Consider the following 19,693-nt stretch of genomic DNA (forward strand, 5'->3'; position numbering starts at 1 on the left):
TAGGTGAAGAATTTAAAAAACTTCAAAAAATATTGAAAAAAAACCCCTCAGTTCATAATATTGCAGCTAAATCATGAATTGAAATCATTCCATTATTAACACCACACAGTTGGGGCTTACAGGGGAAATAATGGCACACTATGAATTAAGAGTTGCAATAATACAATTCTTGATTCCTAATACTTAGAATTTTCCCTATAGTGAGTATAGTAAGAATAGTAATAATACTGTGCAATAACAGTAATTTCTCTAATTAGTTCATTAAAATGATGATGGCTATTATTACTACAGGTCATAAATTAAGACACCAAAATATTGTACAAGACGTTCTCTGAACATAAATAGAGATGAAATATGTTTTCCTCTGCACAATGGACAAGACAGAAGATGTTTCCTTGGTTAAAAAAAGAGAGGGATGATTATCTAAAGATGCAAATGAAGTTTCTTTCACTAACCACTGTGAAGATTGAATATTGACAACAGTAAAATAATTTTTCTTCAGATGGAATGACAACAGTCACGGGCCACCGCAGACCAGGGAAAGCTTTTCATTTTCAAGACCTATGGTCTGGCAGCACTTCCCCTGCCCTATTCTTCTTCCCTTGTCCCCTTCCCCATAAGAAACTTCCATATATAATGGAATATATGTTTATCACTAAAATTTTAATAGTATGCTTGCTTTCTTTCTCTAATATATTTACAGTGTTTCATGTATGATCTTTTGGGTATACATTTGTACGCATTAACTATCTATGTGAAATGTCATATATGATAATAAACATGTATCTTGGTATGTGGAGGTGAAAACCTTGGGAGAAGTTGCAGAAACATATGATAAATCAATTATTTATGCCCTTTTTATTGCCTCACTGGCCAGATAATTCTGTGTTCCCCAGAGCTTTACCCTAACAGTCCAATCCAGTGAGCAGATTACAGCATCCATCATTTACTTGAAATCAACATGCCAAATAAATATTTTTTCCATCTGCCTCTAATGTGAAATGTCACCGCTTTTCCATGAGCACTGGTAAAATTCAGTCTTAAAAGAGCTCCAGGTTTACCTGCTATAAAAGCTTTGGAGTCTAACAGCACCTAGGCCAAGGAAAATGATGCCATCGAGACAGCACATTCCAGTGCCCTGCTCATATCAACTCCAAGCCTTGGAAGACACCAAATCATCTACCTTGAATACAGGTAAATCACATGGAAAATATTTTATCAGAAATACATATCACTACAATCCACCCTTTCCTGTATTTCCTAGGAAAATGCACTAGATGCTGTGCCACTACACGAAGCCCTCCATGGAGGTCAGCCTTATGTACCCTAAATATTGCCTCTCTCCCTACATCCCAGATCCTGCCAGAAAATGACATCCTGCAGGGAACACCAAGACAGAGAGAAGAGCAAAGTGGATGCTGTAGAGAGATTTTTCCAAATGAAAGAACTTGCAGAAATCACAGACAAAAGGAAGGTCACATAAACTAAAAAATGCTGCAAAAGCTTCTCGGATAGTAGCATCTCTGGCTGGCCTGAGCTACGTAACCAGCTTCACCTGTTTACAAAACTTATTTAGCACTGGCATAGACAGTCTGATCCTTTCATAAACAAATACTCTCTATACAGAAAAGAAGTTTACTATATCCTGAGCCGCATCCTTCACATATTACTACTGGTATACTAAGCTGTCAAAAATAGGGGTTATATTCATAGACAGACAAATGCCATTTGCCCACCTCCCTCCTAGAAGCAGAGTTTCTGTAACATTGCTACTTCTTTACGCAGCATCCCAGATCTATGCTTTTGTGAAGCTCATGTTTTAAATTCACTTACTTTGTATTTTCCTACCCTAACAATTTAGGTTAATGCCAGTTGATATAGACATGAGTGAACCTGAAATATGACCAAACTGTAGTATCTGAATATCCAAAAAAGAATATGATGAAAAAGCATCATCTAAAAACATGTAAGGAATTACAATGATAAGGTTGCATTTCAGCTGGGAAATGGCATCTGATTTTGCTTTCAAATATAAATCCAGAGAAGTCACAAAACAGGTATCTCTCAAAGTATGCTAATTAGTCAGAATCTGTGGATGCTTCCTAGGCAGGGATTTATTTTTGTTATGTGCAACTTCAGTGGGGGTCTTAATTTAAAAAAAAGAAGGTTATCTTCTGTGCAATTTAAAGGAAATCATGAATAATGCAATTTTAAGGAAGGAAGCATAGGAACAATTGATTCAATCTTTCCTTTTCACTGTATTATTTATGCTGGCCTTTCTTTTCATAAGAGGTAAGCTCCTCTTTCTTTAAAGAACTAATACTTCTACAACAATTGTTTTTAATTACAAAATTTCAAAACATTTTCCAAGCACTGAGTCTCATTTTGTGAAATTAGCTTGAGGAAAAAAGAGGAAAAGACAAAAAAATGCATAAAATTTGAATAACATTCAACAGCAATTTTTGCAAAAGTGTTACAGACTATTAGCAATTTTTTCCTATGAGCTGTTCTATTTACAATAAGAAAAATGTTAGTCTACTGAAGGATCTAAAGAAAAACAGGGGAAAAAAAATCCCAACCTCTTAAAACCAACAGAAAGTTTAAAAAAAGTGTTCTACTGGATGACACCATTTTCCTTGGCCTTCCCCTGCTCAAAGCCTGGGTGCTGTTAGAAAGGTAATCTGAGACAGAGACAAATATTTTCTTCAACAATTCATAATGGTTTCTCACTCTGCTTTTTATTTTTCTTAATGAATCACCTAAGGTTCCAGAATGCTCCATTCTATAGTACACTATAGTATGATAGCTTCTTTAGGACCTGATTCTGCTTTCGCTTTCCTTTTGTTTTCCTTATTTTGCTACTGCCAATTTACTGCTCCTTATATTCAGTGTTGTAAAAGAAATATGGGTCTCGCTGGTCCTATAAATGTTTCTGATACACTCCTGCTGAAAGACATGGTTCTTCCTTTCAAAGAAACAAAATAACTCCAAGTGATAAAAAAAATTCTCTCCCTCCCTCCAAATTACGAGCAAGCTTTTAAAGGTCTTAAGATCTTGTTTCCAAAATGGTGGCTTTGGTATTCACTCTCTTATTTTGCTGCTTTTTTTTTTTTTTTTTTTTTTTTTTTTTTTTTTTTTTTAAATGTGTCAAGGTTCACATTTTCAACTTCTCTCTGGAACAATGAGAAGCAAAAAAATGCACTTAAAAAAAATCAAAGCTGGCTCCTCTAAAACCATATCAGCCCATCAGCTGGAGCATTACAAATAATACCAAATACTGCAAGGAAATAGAACCTAGAGAAATAAGAGAAATAATTGTGAGAGAACATTAAAGAAAAACTGCCTTAGAGGAGACAAATTTTGTCAGAAAAATCCACAAGTAGAAGATGACCAACCTGCCTCTTCCTCTTTTCTCACATCCTGCACTTGTGTCTTCATGGTTATTCCTGGGATTTGCATGGTGGTGAGCACTACTGGTAAGCACAGAACAAAAATCACAGAACATTGTTCAAGATCCCATTTTTAACTCTGGCATTTTCTGTCTGCTTCTGCCAAAAATACTATTACTAATTTACAGGTTAGGCACTTATGAGGTCTAAAAATATTACCAAAAAATTCCTGTCTTCACTTGGAGAACTTTTACCTCCTTGGCACTGGATACACAGGTCTTTCATACTTAAAAAAAGCTCACTGAAAGCTTATGCATAAATATACTTTGCTTATGACTTCATTGGTATAGTGCCCTCACCTATCTTATGGAGACAATGAAATATTAAAGAAACAAATAGCAAGAACTTCTTATAACACCTTGTGCTGCTTTTGGCTGGGATAGAGTTAATGTTCTTCATAGTACCTAGCACAGGTCTGTGTTCTGGATTTGTGCAGAAAACAGTGTGGATAACACAGGGATGTTTTTGCTACTGCTGAGCAGTGCTCACACAGAGCCAAGGCCTTTTCTGCCTCTCACCCCACCCCACCAGCCAGCAGGCTGGGGGGCACAAGAAGTTGGGGGGGGACACAGTCGGGACAGCTGATCCCGACTGACCCAAGGGATATTCCAGACCATATGATGTCATGCTCAGCCTATAAAGCTGGGGGAAGAAGGAAGAAGGGGGATGATATTCAGAGTTACGGCGTTTCTCTTCCCAAGTAATTATTACATGTGATGGAGCCCTGCTTTCCTGGAGATGGCTGAACACCTGCCTGCCCATGGGAAGCGGTGAATGAATTCCTTGTTTTGCTTTGCTTGCGTGTGCGGCCTTTGCTTTACCTATTAAACTGTCTTTATCTCAACCCAGGAGTTTTCTTACTTTCACACTTCCGATTCTCTCCCCCATGCCACTGAGGGGGGGGGAGTGAGCAAGTGGCTGAGTGGGGCTTAGTTGCCGGCTGGGGTTAAACCACGGCACAACTTCAACATAATGACTGGCTTACGTTTGTAGGTGTCAATCATGACACCAAACAGAGTCTAATTTAGATACTGTTTCCAAATTAGCATGGCATACATGTGGTATGTTTGTTGTCATGAAATCTACTTCTTGCCTTCTTAGAAACATCACCAGCAGGTTTCCCTTTTGTCCATCTTGTTGCTGCAGCAGTCCAGATGTTTGCCTTTGTCCCACTCCAGTCAGAAAAAATCATGAAACATTTTCTCATTTCCTTGTGGGCAGAATTGTGTAAGCACAGCTGGTACAAACCACTGACTAAGAATCTGTCTGGCAGCAGATGGAAAGGAAAGAATAATTGCAGTGCTACATTTCAATGACTGCCAGTCACGTTTTTGTTGCATCTTTGAACGAGGAGCTGGAAAACACAATTCTGAACCCATCCAGATCATCTGCATCACTTGAGATCACCTCATGTGGGCCTGTGTCATCACAGCTACATTACACTCCTGCTGGTCAGCTAGACCATTCTCTTTTCTGTCCAATACAAGGGATAAACCAATATTGCCTTCATTCAGGATTTTGAAGTGAATAATGAACTTGAACCCCTATGCCAAGAAATTCCCATGAAGCCTGATTTTTAAAATGTAGGTGCTCAGCAATTTCTAAAAATCTAGGCCTCCTGAAGGGTACTCAAGAGAGGTACTCCTGAGTATGAGGCAGTTCAAGTCAACACTCAGACTTTAAGATCTTATCCCTCATTTGCAAAACTAGCGTGGTGAGAAATCTTCATACTCTGCTGCTGGAGCTGCAGGGATCCTCAAGATGGGATTATCAGAGGCTAATGCACAGTGAGCACAGGCATCCACTGGGGCTTCGTCGCTGTCAGAGCTTCCTCTGCAGGGAACAACCAAGTATATTCCATTGCATTCACTACCCTATTAAGCGCAGATAGTACATTCAAGAAAAGTCTTCATTAGTATATTTTCAGGGGGAAACAGATCTTCCTTTCAAGTCTACCTGTTCCTAAAATTTACTCTCTCTGCTACAGGTATAACTCTCCTTTTTTGATTTCCATGGGGCTCAGCACATGCTCAGACCGAGAAAAAGCACATCTCTGCTAAGGTCTAATTTTTTTGCCTAGTGACACTCAGGTATGTGCTTAGATTAAGTTCCAATGTTTGACTGTCAGAATTAATTCTGTTAAAGAATACTGAGTAGAAATTGCAGAGCCATGTCATTAACAGATGATAATTTAATAAAGTGAAACATTTTTGCATAGGAAAACAGTAAAAAATCAGCATTTTTTCTGGCGTAAAACCGATACATGAGTCATCCCTCCTGCACTAGAAACAAATAAAACAATTAAAAGGGAAAACAGCTTTGCTTCTGGGAGAAATTATGACTTTCTCTTAATCAAATTCATGAATTTTAATCAGCAAGTGCCTTAATGTGTGAAGGGAAAATGGCAATTTTCAGAGCTCTTCTCCCTGGAAGGATATTACATTATATCTTTTCCATTCTGAATGTCCCAGACATATTTTACAAGTGCCTACAGATACTGTAAAGGTGGGATTGATTTCTGTATTTAAATTGCAACCCATCTCCAGTTTCAGGTCATTGAGATACAAAAGGTCATGATATTTGCCTTTCATTTTTCTTCTCTCAGAATACTAAAACTTGAGACTATAAAGAATGCTGTATGAAATATAATTTCTTGCCAATTGCATGAAGAATATACAGTGATTAAGTAAGTAGTTTGACCTGAGTTGTTTAATCTTATTCACCTAGGATCACCTTGAAAAATTTGGCTTCTCAATGCAAGTATGAATATTTTAAAGAATACAGGAAAAGATTCAAGGTGAAAAAAGGCCACAAAAGATTAGAATCTGGTTCATCTTTAGGTCAAAAACATTGTCTCTCAATAAAAACAATGGAAAAAAATGCGTGAGTGAGTTTTCTTTTACATTCAGAATAGACTACATTATTTTCAGTGTGGGACCTGAGAATATAATATCTGATAAACAAGGAGCTAGACTAGAGATGGACTCTCTCCTCCCACTCCCAAAAACTTGCAGTAAAGCTTTGGAATAAAGCTTTCAATCCTATTTACACACAATCCCTTTTTACTGTTCTACTTGTGAAGAAATGAGACAAAGTCAGTAAACCTTGCATGTACTTTAAGGCCACTTAACACTTCCAGATGGATGCGAAGAGGTCACAGTGCAAATGACAGTCAGAGTCAGCATTTCTACTGAAATTATTAGATTCACTGATTTTTAGGAACTGAAATGGACCATTATCATCATCCAGTTTGACCTCCTGTGTATTGACAACCATAGTTTTTTTACCAATTTATTCCTGAAGCAAGCCCATAATGTCTATTCCAGCCATCTTATATCTTTTGAAATATGCCCATTCTGATTTTGACATTAAGTAATGGATATTCTGTCTTATTTCTCAGTAAATTTTCAATCGGTTAAATCAACCTCACTATTAAAACATAATGCCTCAGTTCTAGGACAACATCAAGTCCCACATTTTTCATGTCGTCTAAATACATTGTCACAGCTTTGCACATCACTTTTGCCAAGCATGTATTTATGTATCAAAGCGAAGGCTGTCTTTTAGCATCTCACAGTAGGGACTCCACGGACTCAAATTAGTCCATAAAAGTTACTATAACAGAAAGTAAAAGTACAGTTACTGCGTAACTAACTGCTCAGCAGCCAGGCTCAGGAATACAACTCTGAGGGCCAAACTGCGATGGGGACAGTGTGCCTCATGCGCTATTCACTTTCCTTTCCTTTGGTAGTTTTAGGGGCTCAAGGCTTATCTTGAGGCTTCATTATATGGATATATATTATACAGATACACCCACAAAAACATGGGCTTGTCTCAATGTAGAGGGACTAACTGCTTAGCTCTATCTTACCTCCCACCAGACCCCCAGTGACCCGCACTAGCTATCTGCTGGAGATGACCAGCTCCAGTGCTGGAAGATGTCACATCCTCAAAAAACTGAACACATGAAAGCATGCCCTTCCACCTTTCCTGGGAAAATTTCACATGCTGCTTTGTATCACTCTCTCAACACTTCTACACCTGCATATGTCCGCAGCAGTTACGACCCAAAAAGCCGCCCGGACTTGTGACACTTGCTCCCTTTCCCCCCATACCTCATCGCCTCAGGTGTGCTGGCAGGTCACGAGGCGCAGTGACCGAGCTGGTTGAGCTTCCCCCCTTTTCCTCTTTCTTCTTTGTTTAACTAGAAGAGCACCTCGGGGAGGTCAGAGAACAGCCCCAGGAGTCAGGGAGAGAGGGTGAGGCCGCTGGGAAGAGGGAAGGGGCTCTCTGTGCCCAGCACTGCCGCACAGCCAGCCCCCGCCGTGCGCAGGGGCCGGGGCGCTGACACCTTCCCCCGGCAGCCCTGCCCCGGCAGCCGTCCCGCGGGGTAGGCGAGACTCACCACAGCTCACTTACAGGTACACACAAACTAACTGAAACGGGAGCGTGACGTGCTCTTGTAGCCTGCCGTATTTGTGGAGCCAAATCGATACCGAGCCCAGAGCGAGCAGTCACGAAATAATGTCATAACCCACCGATTCCATTATCAACCTCCTGATTACCCTTTGAGGAGCACATTCGAGATAGCGTTCACCAGAGGGTAAGGGCTTTCTATTTACACAGCTGTGGATCTCCAAAGATAACTGATTTTTTAAAAATCTGCTCCTTTTGAAGAGATAAAGTATTCAGCAGGTTGATAGAGCTTTCAGCTGCAACTCTCTTGCTTCCTCACTCTTAAGTCTAATAGCTCATCAAGATGCAGCTTGCCAAATCTGCTTCTTTTACTCCTCCCCCATAATTTCCATTGTCCTTTTCAACATCCGGGGTTTTAAAGAATTTCTGCTTATGGGGTTTATGGGCAAGACACTCATATGTCTGCTGATGCTGCATCATATTACTGACTTTTAATTTTGAATCAGTATCTTCTCACTTTCAAATACATGATGGATCTTTACTAGCTATTTGTTTTGTAAAACTGAAATTTGATTTTGTGCCGTGACTGCTAACTTGAGGCCCCCATCTGATGCTAAACCACTTCATTCTCTTCTCATAAATGCCACCTACAAATATCTATTTAACTTCCCTGAATATATTATCTCACTGTATTGTGCATTTGTGATCTTACTCTTATGCAGAAGTCACAATTTATTACTATTAAAATCTTGTTACAGAGGATTATTCTCACTTTGTTGTTAAAATTTAGCTTCTATGCTAGAAAACAGGGAAGAACAGACAGAAAGCGAGAGTGTGATGGACTTATTTTCCAGGATGCTTGTCTGCATTCATGCTAAGGGTATTAGATGGATTTACTTCCTCAAAGAGCAGTTAGAAGGGAGCCAAAGATAAAAGGAAGATTAGTTTGACACTGTTGGACTGGGAATCTTTTTTTTTTACACAGTATTTAGCAAACAAAAGAGAAAAATATAAAACCTAGCTTATGCCAAACCTTCCTCCCACTCTTGGCTCCACTGTAGGTTATATATGAATGATAGATTTTCAAGTAATTTATTATTGAAAAAAAAAGACTTAATTTGTTTTCTGTTAAAGACATAGAAAACATAAATAACTCTCAGTTTTTTCACTTTGAAGCGTCAGGTGTCACTTTTCAGTGCAAAGTTTATTAGCCCTAAAAGTCTGTTTCTTCTTTTGCTTTGTGCTACTGCTGTTTTTATCAGGTGTCACATTTATGGAAAACTTAACTAACATTTCAGAGTGCCCTGTTTATACCACAGATGGTGTATTTTTAATTTTCATATTTATTTTTATTTACTTTTTTTCTCTTTTCTGATTTAGAAATTTACTGAGCTCTCTCACACCTCATACCCAGGGGAAGTAAGAAGACTGAGTAGGTTGCATAAGAAGCAGTAGCCGATTTTATAGCTGTTAAATGTGAAATACCCTATTTATAACAGAAGAATTAGAGCCTGTGGCCCCCATAAAAATGCTCAAAGTCTGATGAGGAGATGCTTTTAGTTGGGGGCAAGAGTAATTTCTTCACAAATCATCCTACTAAATTGAACAGGAACTCCTGTGAAACAACTGAGTGTAAAAGAATGATATATGTCAAAGGATAGCAGCAAGAAGGACACATTATCTCCTTTTTTCCAGAGTGAAAACTCAAAAAGAAAGCAGCCAATTCAGCAAAGTTTGATCCAGCAAAGATGCTTCAATTTTAACTATAATCTTAACATTCAACAGGAAAATATTTAAATACTTAAACATTTTTTAACACAAATTAATCACTAAACACATTTAGCCAAATCAAGGTCTAGATGCCTGATATATGACAAAATAGGAAGTTTCTAGCAGAACTGGGATTTTACTATGGTTTTCCTGAACATCAGTCTAATGCATTCAGAATGTGACCCATCCTCTCTCTATCTAAAATATCTCAGGAAGACATCAAATGTTGTATCTTTTTTTCTTGTAGATATGAAAACACTCACAAGGTATGAAAACGGTCCTGGTCTCGCTGTAGCCAGGCACATCTAGAGGAAGCTGATACCAAATACTAGCGCTAAATTATCGGCCACTGGCACTTTGGCACCTTCCCTGCTCTGCCTGCCGAGAGCACCTTATGCAGTGGGTATTTTAGGCTTTTGGAAAGAATGATGAGAGACATAAAGGCTGCAATACAAAGCTAGAGCAGTAAGGAACTGTGAAGGAAGGAAGTGAGCAGAGTAAAAGCATGTGAAGTATAAAAACAATTCAAAGAACTGAGCTAAACCAGGAGCTAACAAGAGACATTACATTCAGCCCAAAGAAAGTGAAATAAAGTCTAAGATACAAATGTCATCAGCGCCCATGGCCCTGAGTGGGAAGGCAGGCAAACTATCAAGGAAAAACAGAGATGCTGAAGGCAAAGGTTTTCATGAACAAAAAGCGATTTTGTACAGATCTCCATTTCCATACACCCCAATTACAGACCCCAAGACTGTGCTCAGGGCAGATAGCACAGGACAGATAGCCACTTCTAAAAATCCTGACTCGGTATGATATACTTTTGTAACATTCATGATGTTAACTGTATGTTACACGTTGAATATATATTATCTATATACACCTTAGCAATTTTGCCACTGTAATAACGTTGTTTCTGCTTCTGATTGCAGAAATGTTGACAGCAAACCTGTATTATGGCAGAAAAACTGTGAAGCTCTAGAGAATCTACTGTGCCTATATTTACACATCAACTCAGGAAGGATATCTTCCGTATTACACAGTTAACTTTGCAGCTATTTCCATTTTCCCCCTATGGCTTCAAAGAAGTCAATAAGCAATTGATAAATCTTCTGTCACCCTGGGCAATTAATGGGAGTTACACAGCATTGGCTGCATCAATTTTTGTGTATGTGAAAAGCAAAAAATTGATTTCACAAACTTACTGGTGCTTATTGATTTAGTGCCTGTCCCCAGGCCATTCCCATTTAACGCTTTTGTGTGGTCATTGAAAAAAATTTCAAGACTGTCAAATAAAATCTGTTTCTTCAGAGCTTTATCTGTTACATTATTTTGCAAGTATTTTTAGCCTCAGCAATATGTTTTCAGGCTGAGCTTCAGGCTTGTAAGATTTTCATCATCTAGAAAGTAAGCATAAACAAACCGACCCAACCAACCATTAAGTGAAGGTGTTTCAAAGGTTCAGTGTCCTTTTAAGAAAGCAAAAATTCCACTTACAAAAATCCATACTGAGACTTCACAGGCTGAAGATGGGTTTACAGACAAATCAAAGTACTTGTGTATCTAACCATCCAATTTGCATCTGCATGCATCTGATTGGCAGCTGAATACCATGAACATACATAAAAATTGTTAGTCCGACTAGCCAGATTTGTTCCCAGAACTAAGCTACTAGCAGAGGATCACAGAGACAAATGCAACGGAAGTAAACTGAATGTACAAAAGAAGAGCAGCCTTTGGGGAAATTTGTCCTCTTGCACCTGTAGCTCACAGCTCATCACCCACATTTGTAAAGACACAATAGGCAGAACAGCAAGGGAAAACTACTTTTCTATTTTTTATTTTTAGATATTAACCCGATTTTTCAAAAAAAAATAACATTGAAGGGGAAGTCATTCAATTTTGAACCCTCTTTAGTCTTATCCTGTTTCAGGCCTTACAGAGTACAGTGCCGTTTGATCTAGTTTTCAGCACAGCGATACTCTGTGTACCCTTTCATTTCTTCCTTTCTTTCCTATACAGGCTACTTCCTAGAATCTGCTGTCAGGACCAACAACAAACACTCCTGATGCTCATGAGCTTGCTGCAAGGAGCAGCTAAAATGAGATTTAGATATTCTAAATGAGATACCAATCATCCTCCTTTGCAAAGGGATGACTTACCCCCTGCTCTTCAAACACTGAAATAAATTGACTTTTTTTCAACAACATTTTTATTGTAAGGAAATACACTTCATTTCTACAGGATGTATGGATGTAAGTCATGAGCTGAGCTGTGAAGACAGTCTGGATGAGAGACCATGGGGTTCTTACCTACTTTGAAAACCCAGTATACCATCTTTTGGAGTAATTTTGCATTGGAACTTCAAAACCTCAAGTCAAAAATCTAAGTGACAATTTGTTTCTACAGGAGTGAAGCATATGCGCATCATTTGATATACACAAAAGAATAAGGTAAGAATACATCTGCAGTCATAGTTCATATAGAAAGCATGATAACCTAAGAGCAGCAAAGATGATCCCTTTATACTCAAATGCCAGCCTCAGATAAATCTAAAGGTGCTTTAGGGCCTCTGGATGTGTAAAGCATGACTTGCGCGACCTTCCTCCACCCCCAGCCATCACACCTTTACTCTGCATAAGATACCAGTCTCTGCTAAGAAGCCTTCATTGGGTCTGAATGCACATCAGGCCATGCAGTCTCCAAAAACCCACTTGGTACAGCATCTGTCTAGGGTTTAAACTATCTGCACTCAGGATCTTCGGGAAAACAAAAAAGTAACAGCTTTGCAACAGAATATTTTCTAGTGCCTGTATAATACAATGAGATCCTCTGAAAGATGAAATAAAAACTAGTAATACTGTTATTCACAAAGACATGGTAAGTACTGAGGTAAACTTTGATATGTAAATTATAGTAAAAGAAATCAGAAATAATGCAAAACCAATTTCCAATTGTGTAACTGATATCAGAAACACCAAGTGCATATATCAAAATACTGTGAGAGAATGATAAAAGTAATTTTTAATAAGAACTAACAAACTGAAATTTAACAGGATGACTTGTCAGTTTGATATTCACCAAGTCAATGATCCCATATCTGAGTAACGACGACTAATTATTTAAGCAATGTTGCTGTGGTGACAGTGTCAATTCCATAAAATGTTTCCATTTTTCATTGACAGAATAAAGGATCCCTATGTATTCTAGTAATGACTGCCCTTGAACACTGGAAAAATGTTCTCTGAAGTATTTCTAAAGGAACAATAAATAAATAGATAAATAGCTATTCTTTCATTATATTGTTTAACAGTTGCACTTTAATACCCACTAAGTATTTTATAAAATAATATTTACCTGCTTTTTAAAAACTTATTAAAAAACATTGACTTGCTACTAGACAGATGGTTTTTCTTTTATTACAATGAGAACATAAATGACCATGAAAATATAACAGTAACAGAGATTTTACAATTACAGATATAAACAAAAGAATAGAAACTAAAAAAGTTGAAAACCATGACAATTTTATTTTCAAGTTTATACAGAGATGAAGAAGCTTTATTCTTCCCTAAGTTGCCTTGATATCTTTACGAATACAATTACTACTTCAATATAGTTCCCTTGTCCGTAGCTGTCCTTGGTCTGTAATTTACCATTCTTACACTTTATTGTGAATATATGACTTTTATTAGTTTATAAATGTATAATTTTCATAACATTACAAATGAAAGCTCCATAGAATTCTGTTTCACTTACATCAAGTTAAGAATTTGCAAGGGCCTATTTTACTCTAATAAAGAATTATAATCTCTTTATTTCATGGTCAGGTGTGATAATCATACTGAAAAACACAACAACATAAAGCTGTTACTTTTCTATGTCTTCTCAAACATGGTCACACTACAAGCACCAGGATATAAAAAGGACATAAGCTTTTCAAACATGAAGGTACATTAGGTATCAAATTAAAACAGGGAGTTATGTAGAAGGTGGCTAGTATCTTGGAAGCAGCTCCTTCTCTCATCCCGTTGCAGGATTAAATAAAGGTTATAAAGTAATATATTAACTAATCACCTTTACTCTGTCAACAACCTCACTCCTACCAAATTCTGAGCTGTGAGTGAATAGCACCAATTCATTTCATATCATCAGACTACATACAATAGGAAAATAGTATTTTACTGCCATATATCGTAATTTATAACCCACTAAAGACTAATGCCAAGCCTCATATCAGGTACCACTTCGCTGATATAAACTACAAATTCCTTGGCTTTTGGCAGGTGAATGCAGAGTTGAGAAAGAACATGAGAACATGCAGTTCTTATCTGTCACTTCCAAACCTTTTATGTCACCCAGCCTACATCATCTATATTCCAAGCCAGCAGCCGCTGATGCACTCATGTCACAAGTGACTGATACCACATTAGTTACCTGACATCAAAAGCAACTACACAGGGATGGGAGATATTGAAGATGCCATCAGATCACATTCATTATAGCCAACAGAAACAATTAGGTTGCTACGTGATGAGTGATTCACCCTGGAAAACAAAGATGCTACTCACTGTCACGTAACACAGCTGTGGATATTGGTCTGCACAGAAAGCAGCTAGATCACTCTAAAATTTCCATTGTTGGAACATTCTGTCTTCCAGTTCAATTTCAATTTTATGCCTGCAATTCTTAACTTTTGGACTTTCTTGCCACTTCACAACAGATCAACAGAGAGCTGGTAATAAAAGCCTTTTAATACCAATGTGGTCATAGATTGGATTTGTGCCAGACAGGAGAGATTTACTAGTACATATCTGCTCAAATCAACCATCAGGAGGTCAAAGGCCTCATTTCTGAAGTTTAGAGAAAAAATTCTCAAAAACTTAACAAAACAAAACAGCCAAATGCTTTCAAATTGCATCCCTACAGTAATGATTGAAATAGAAACACCTGTTTGAATATTCCTCTTTGTTTTGCTCTGTATTGACTGAAATGATTGAGAGATGCAGAACGGGAAGGAAGCAAACATCATTAAAAGCTGCACAACACAACTTCTGATCACTTTCCCAGGAAAAAAGGTTTAAGTCTTTTTGAAATAAACAAAATCTTGACCATTCCTAAATTCAGAACACAATCTGGAACAGGACCATCAGGTTATGGCTTCAGCAGACATAAACTGGCATCCTTGTCTTGAGGGAAAGAAAATTAACATCAGGCTGTATTGTATCAGCTTGAATTTACAAAAACTGAAAATAATCATTTGCTGTGTTTAGGGGCCACACACTTCAGAGCTATTTAACACTGAAATAAAGTGCTTTGTAGGGATATTATGACTAAGCCCAAGCCCTTGGTGGCATTTAAAGCCCTTGCTCCCATTGAAATGAAACTCCTCAGTGCCATTTCCAAAAGTGATTAAAATGTTCAAGAAACAGTCAGATAATTGGAAAATAATTACATGCTAAAACTCTACTAAGAACAAAGAAAAAGTATGCTACACCTATCATGTAATTCATTCACAGTACAAAAGAAATTACATTTTAATGGTATTACAAATATTACATTTATTCAGTGTGTAGGATTTATTATTAAAACAGTAAAATGAAATATTCTGTTTAATCAAATGTATTCAAAGTAACTTCCTTGGTTGAAAATGCAAAACCCAATTTTCTTTTTAGCTCTCCATGGAGATTCTCCTACAGACACAGACTGCGCCCATGCTCTGTGGTAAGCACCCCACATTCTGCATGGTGCCATTTCCCCCTTGCCCCATCTGCTCTTCAGTCTGCTGCTTCTGACCCCCCTGATTCCGCTTTGCAATGGATCTAATTCAAAGTCCACTGAACTGAACAGAAAGACCTGGACTGATTTCTGTGAGCTTTGGACCATTCCTCTCCAAACAGCAAGCAGAAACAAGAGTACCAATTAAAATGTTGATTCAGACACCACTGATTATGAAGCTATGTAGTTCAGTGGTCTTAGGACTAGACTTAGACATTTTTTATTTCAGAAGTCTGTATTCTCTAATAAAGAGCTATGTAAATGCAATAGAAAAATATCTGATAAACGTCTCTATTCACAAAACTCCAATATTAAATTTGAAGAATCTCTGAGAATAAATGCAATTCTTAGATCATTCAGTTTTTCTTCTCTGGAGTCATTTTCCAACAGCACTGATGGCACAGAATAAGGAGGAGAGGTTTTGTTCATTTGGGGGAAATTGCATGGGTATTTAAACATTTATTCTGGAAGTTGTTCAATTCATCCGTTTTTTTCACCACGGCCGATTTTCGTAACATACGTGCTGTGCATATACACCTAAGCAAGATCTGAAGAGCTAGTCAGGAACATCAGGAACAATGCAGCCACGCCACTGTAGGATCCAGAATGAGTTACCTCTCAGGGACGACCACAGCTCAGGCAGAACAGCGTGCTCTTATGAGTTTACCACTTTGAACTAGCTGTTCAAAGGTAATGCAGGTAATAGTGGACATAAAAAGACTTATGCTTAGACGGGTCGTTCCTGCCAATGTTAGCATGTTTTAACACTCCCTTTGCCACAGTGATCTGTTAATTTATTTCTGTTACGCATGCTTCCCTTCCTCTGTCTTGTCTTGGACTTTATCTGAGTCCAGCCCACTTAGCTATTATTGATCTTACATTAGGTTTTCTATCTACAAATTCCTCTGCAAGCATATACTTTGTATTGTGAAACTAGAAGTCCTTTTGACGTGTAAACAGAAAATTGAAAGTTGAAACCCTTATCAACATAAAATACAAAATTCTCATTCAACTGTTACCAAAGTTCTAGTAAACATATGTAAAAGATGTTTTTAAATTACATTGATACCTTTTAAAAGTGCATTCAGTAAAAGTAAATGCATATTCTACAAATCTCCAAAAAGAAAACACTTTAGGGCTTCTCCTTCTCAGTAAAGACTTTTCCAGGGAGTTGAGATTTAAAGATATTAACTAGCGGCTACTAAAATGGACATACTATGTCAGCATTTTAATATTCTGTTGTCTTAGAAAGAATGTAAGAGAAATGGATAGTCAGAAAGTTAATTTCAAAAATAAAATGAAAAACTGGCATACATGAAATGAAAACTCTAGAGAACTAGAGAATAAAAAAGTAAGCAGATACATTAATGCATAGTTTATTATACCAAATACTTTCCAAATTTAAGATTCAGAGTATTAATGTTTTATTACTGTGGGAATAACTAGGTGTAAATCAAAAGAATGAGCCACTGCATACCACATGAAGTAGGTTAATTTTCCACTAAAAAAAATAGTGATTTCAAGAGCATTGTGAAGTCTGACTGCGTTAGCAACAATTCAGTTATAAGACTGTTAGGCTTACAGGGTGGCTGTTGTTCAGTCAATCTGCATATTGATTTTATGTGGTGCCTGCAACAGTTCATGGTACTCTGCAATAAAGCCACAAATGTCTCATGTGCTTTATTTCACCTGTAACAGCTCCACACAAGCAGCAGGAGTCTCTGAGTGAGGAGGAAGGTGCTCCCTGTTATTACCCAGTCATTTTTATTTTCCTTTGCTCTCATGGTCTATTAAATAAATGCAGAAAATCTGAACACTTCCTTCTACCCTCCTCTCTCCGAGTTCCAGCTACAACTTCATCCTGTCACAGAAATCATCTACCCATACTTCATTTTCTAGCATCCCCTTTAAACTCACTGTACTGCAGCTGTTAAGGTCCTCCTGGCTGCTGTCTCCTGCTATAAGAAGTACAGGAACAGTATCCAAATTTAAATCCAAATAGCTACTGGGTAAACACAAATTATGCAGGCTGCCGCTAGATACAGTTCTTTAAATACTCTGTAAAACAGCCTTTTATGGACCAAACACCACTTCAATGGAGATTTTACCGGGCAAGCAAAATAGACACGTTAGTGTCCTGTATTCAAAGTTGTACTGATATGAAGACTCAGTCCTCAGTAGACACATTAAGTCCTACATTGTAACACAGCAAAACACCTTAAACCGCAGCTTCAGAAAGAGCTACCGAGACTGCCTGGGAACAGACAGTCCATATCCTATCCTTTTTGAACGTTTCTGGGCTCTTCACGTTGGATTATCTAGCTCTAATCTAAGTAAGTATGCAACCAAAGCCTATCTAGTTGGATTTTGACATCTCTCTCTACTGGGCCAAAGACAAAGACAAATGCTAGAGCAAAGGATAGTGGAGAAAGGCATCCCTGTTAAGTATATTGAAAATAAATTTAAATGTTATTTTCCCTCTACTGAACCAGCTGATTACAGTTCTATTGAACTCAAGAGAAGCAGCACTCAGAAGTGTTGTGTCATCATTATAAAACATCCCCTTTGTAAAGTAGGTCATGTAACAATGATCTGATGAAAAATCGCTGACATTTGGGTTATAAACAAGCAAATATGTTAATTTGAAAGGTGAAGTACACCAGAGCTTGCCTGAATTCTAAATAGTTCCCACCTGCTATAAGGAACTAAAGACCGAGTGGATAGCAGTTTCTGTTATCGTCTACTTACCTGTGATTAAATCTGTGGTCATTAGTTTCACCTAGAAAAACAATCAAGTTTGCTGCTCCTCTACATTTCTTTCAAGAGGATGGCAAACCACATACTATGGTTTACTTTACATATGGCACTTGAACCACCTGATGTAGGTCCTCTCTATGATCAATGATAAGAGAGAAATCATTCTATCACAGCTGCTTCCCTTGTCTTTGTGTTCTGGTAAGAAGTATCCTATTTTCTAGATATTGTGAAAGACACATTACATCTTTGTCTTCCTATAGAAAAGAATGGCAAACCCTACTCTTATATACACAAGAAGAGAATCTATATGACATATGAGGTGTAAATATATTGATCTTGTCCCCAGAAATTGATTTTTCTCCTCTAGTCAATTCTTGCTTTCCCCATCTATGCAGGTAACATTTTGTTTGCTTTCCTATTTGTTCTCTCAGCTCCTTTTCTTTCATTGATCTCAGTCCATTTTTCCTTTCCTTGTATAAAAAAAACCTTTTTTTTTTTTTCTCTCTACACTTTGGTATAGTCAGCCTCTTCATCAGTTTAACTTCAATGATACACAAGTCTGAAAAACTGATAACCACAGATGGCTATGCTTTGGCTTCTGCAATAAGAGAGAGTCTCCCAGGTCTCATTTTAAAAGGATCTTTCTTAATCAATTTTGTAGCTTATGGTTTTCCTGCAGTGCTTTTCTTTCACTGTTACAACAAATGCTTGTCAGTAAGGGGAATATGCCACTGAACCTTTGATAATGTCCTTTATTCTGCAGTTCTCAACAGATTTGGAGTAATCCAGTTCTGCATTTGTTCATTTAATGCTGCACTGCATTTCATGCTGGTCATCCAGTCATCTTAAGCTCTTCAATGAAATAACAGGAGCTTAAATAATTTTCTATTGCTTTAGGATTTGAAGATTTATAAAGACAGGATAAAGGCTTAATTCTGTTTGATCAGTTCTGTGAAAACTGTTTTCCTTTACATGACATCAGTCCCATAATTTCTCTAGTTTTAAAAAATACTCTGGAATTATAGCTGTCATGGTTCAGCCCTAAAGTCATGGGAGAAAACAAGAGGTACATATGCATTTTGCATAATAATGAAACTAACGCATTTCATCCATTTATTGAAACAGGTGAATAACTATTCACCGGATGGCACAGCTTGGTGAAGTTTTGCTTTGCTAATGAGTTAGCGTTTGTGAACTTCCAGGAATAAGGCAAATTTTGAATGACAAAACAGTCATGATGTGTATGTATACATATATTTTATTTATTTATTTATTAAGATTGAGAGAAACCCTGAGCACGTTCTGGTTTTAGTCTGTTCACTGGCACAGGGCACAGCTGTTGAAGTTACATGCAACAAATGCAGTGTTCAGTGTCAGACATACACTGTTCCAACAGCCTCCCATGGGAGCTGTGCCTATGAGGACTTATCCAAATTCTACTGAAGTCAACAGCAGCGCTTCTAGTGACCTTGACAAGTTCTGTCAGTTCCATGATGAAATTAAGCAACACTGCCACCTCCTTTGTG

This window comes from Accipiter gentilis, chromosome 26 (assembly GCF_929443795.1).
Source record: "Accipiter gentilis chromosome 26, bAccGen1.1, whole genome shotgun sequence".
Taxonomy (NCBI): domain Eukaryota; kingdom Metazoa; phylum Chordata; class Aves; order Accipitriformes; family Accipitridae; genus Astur; species Astur gentilis.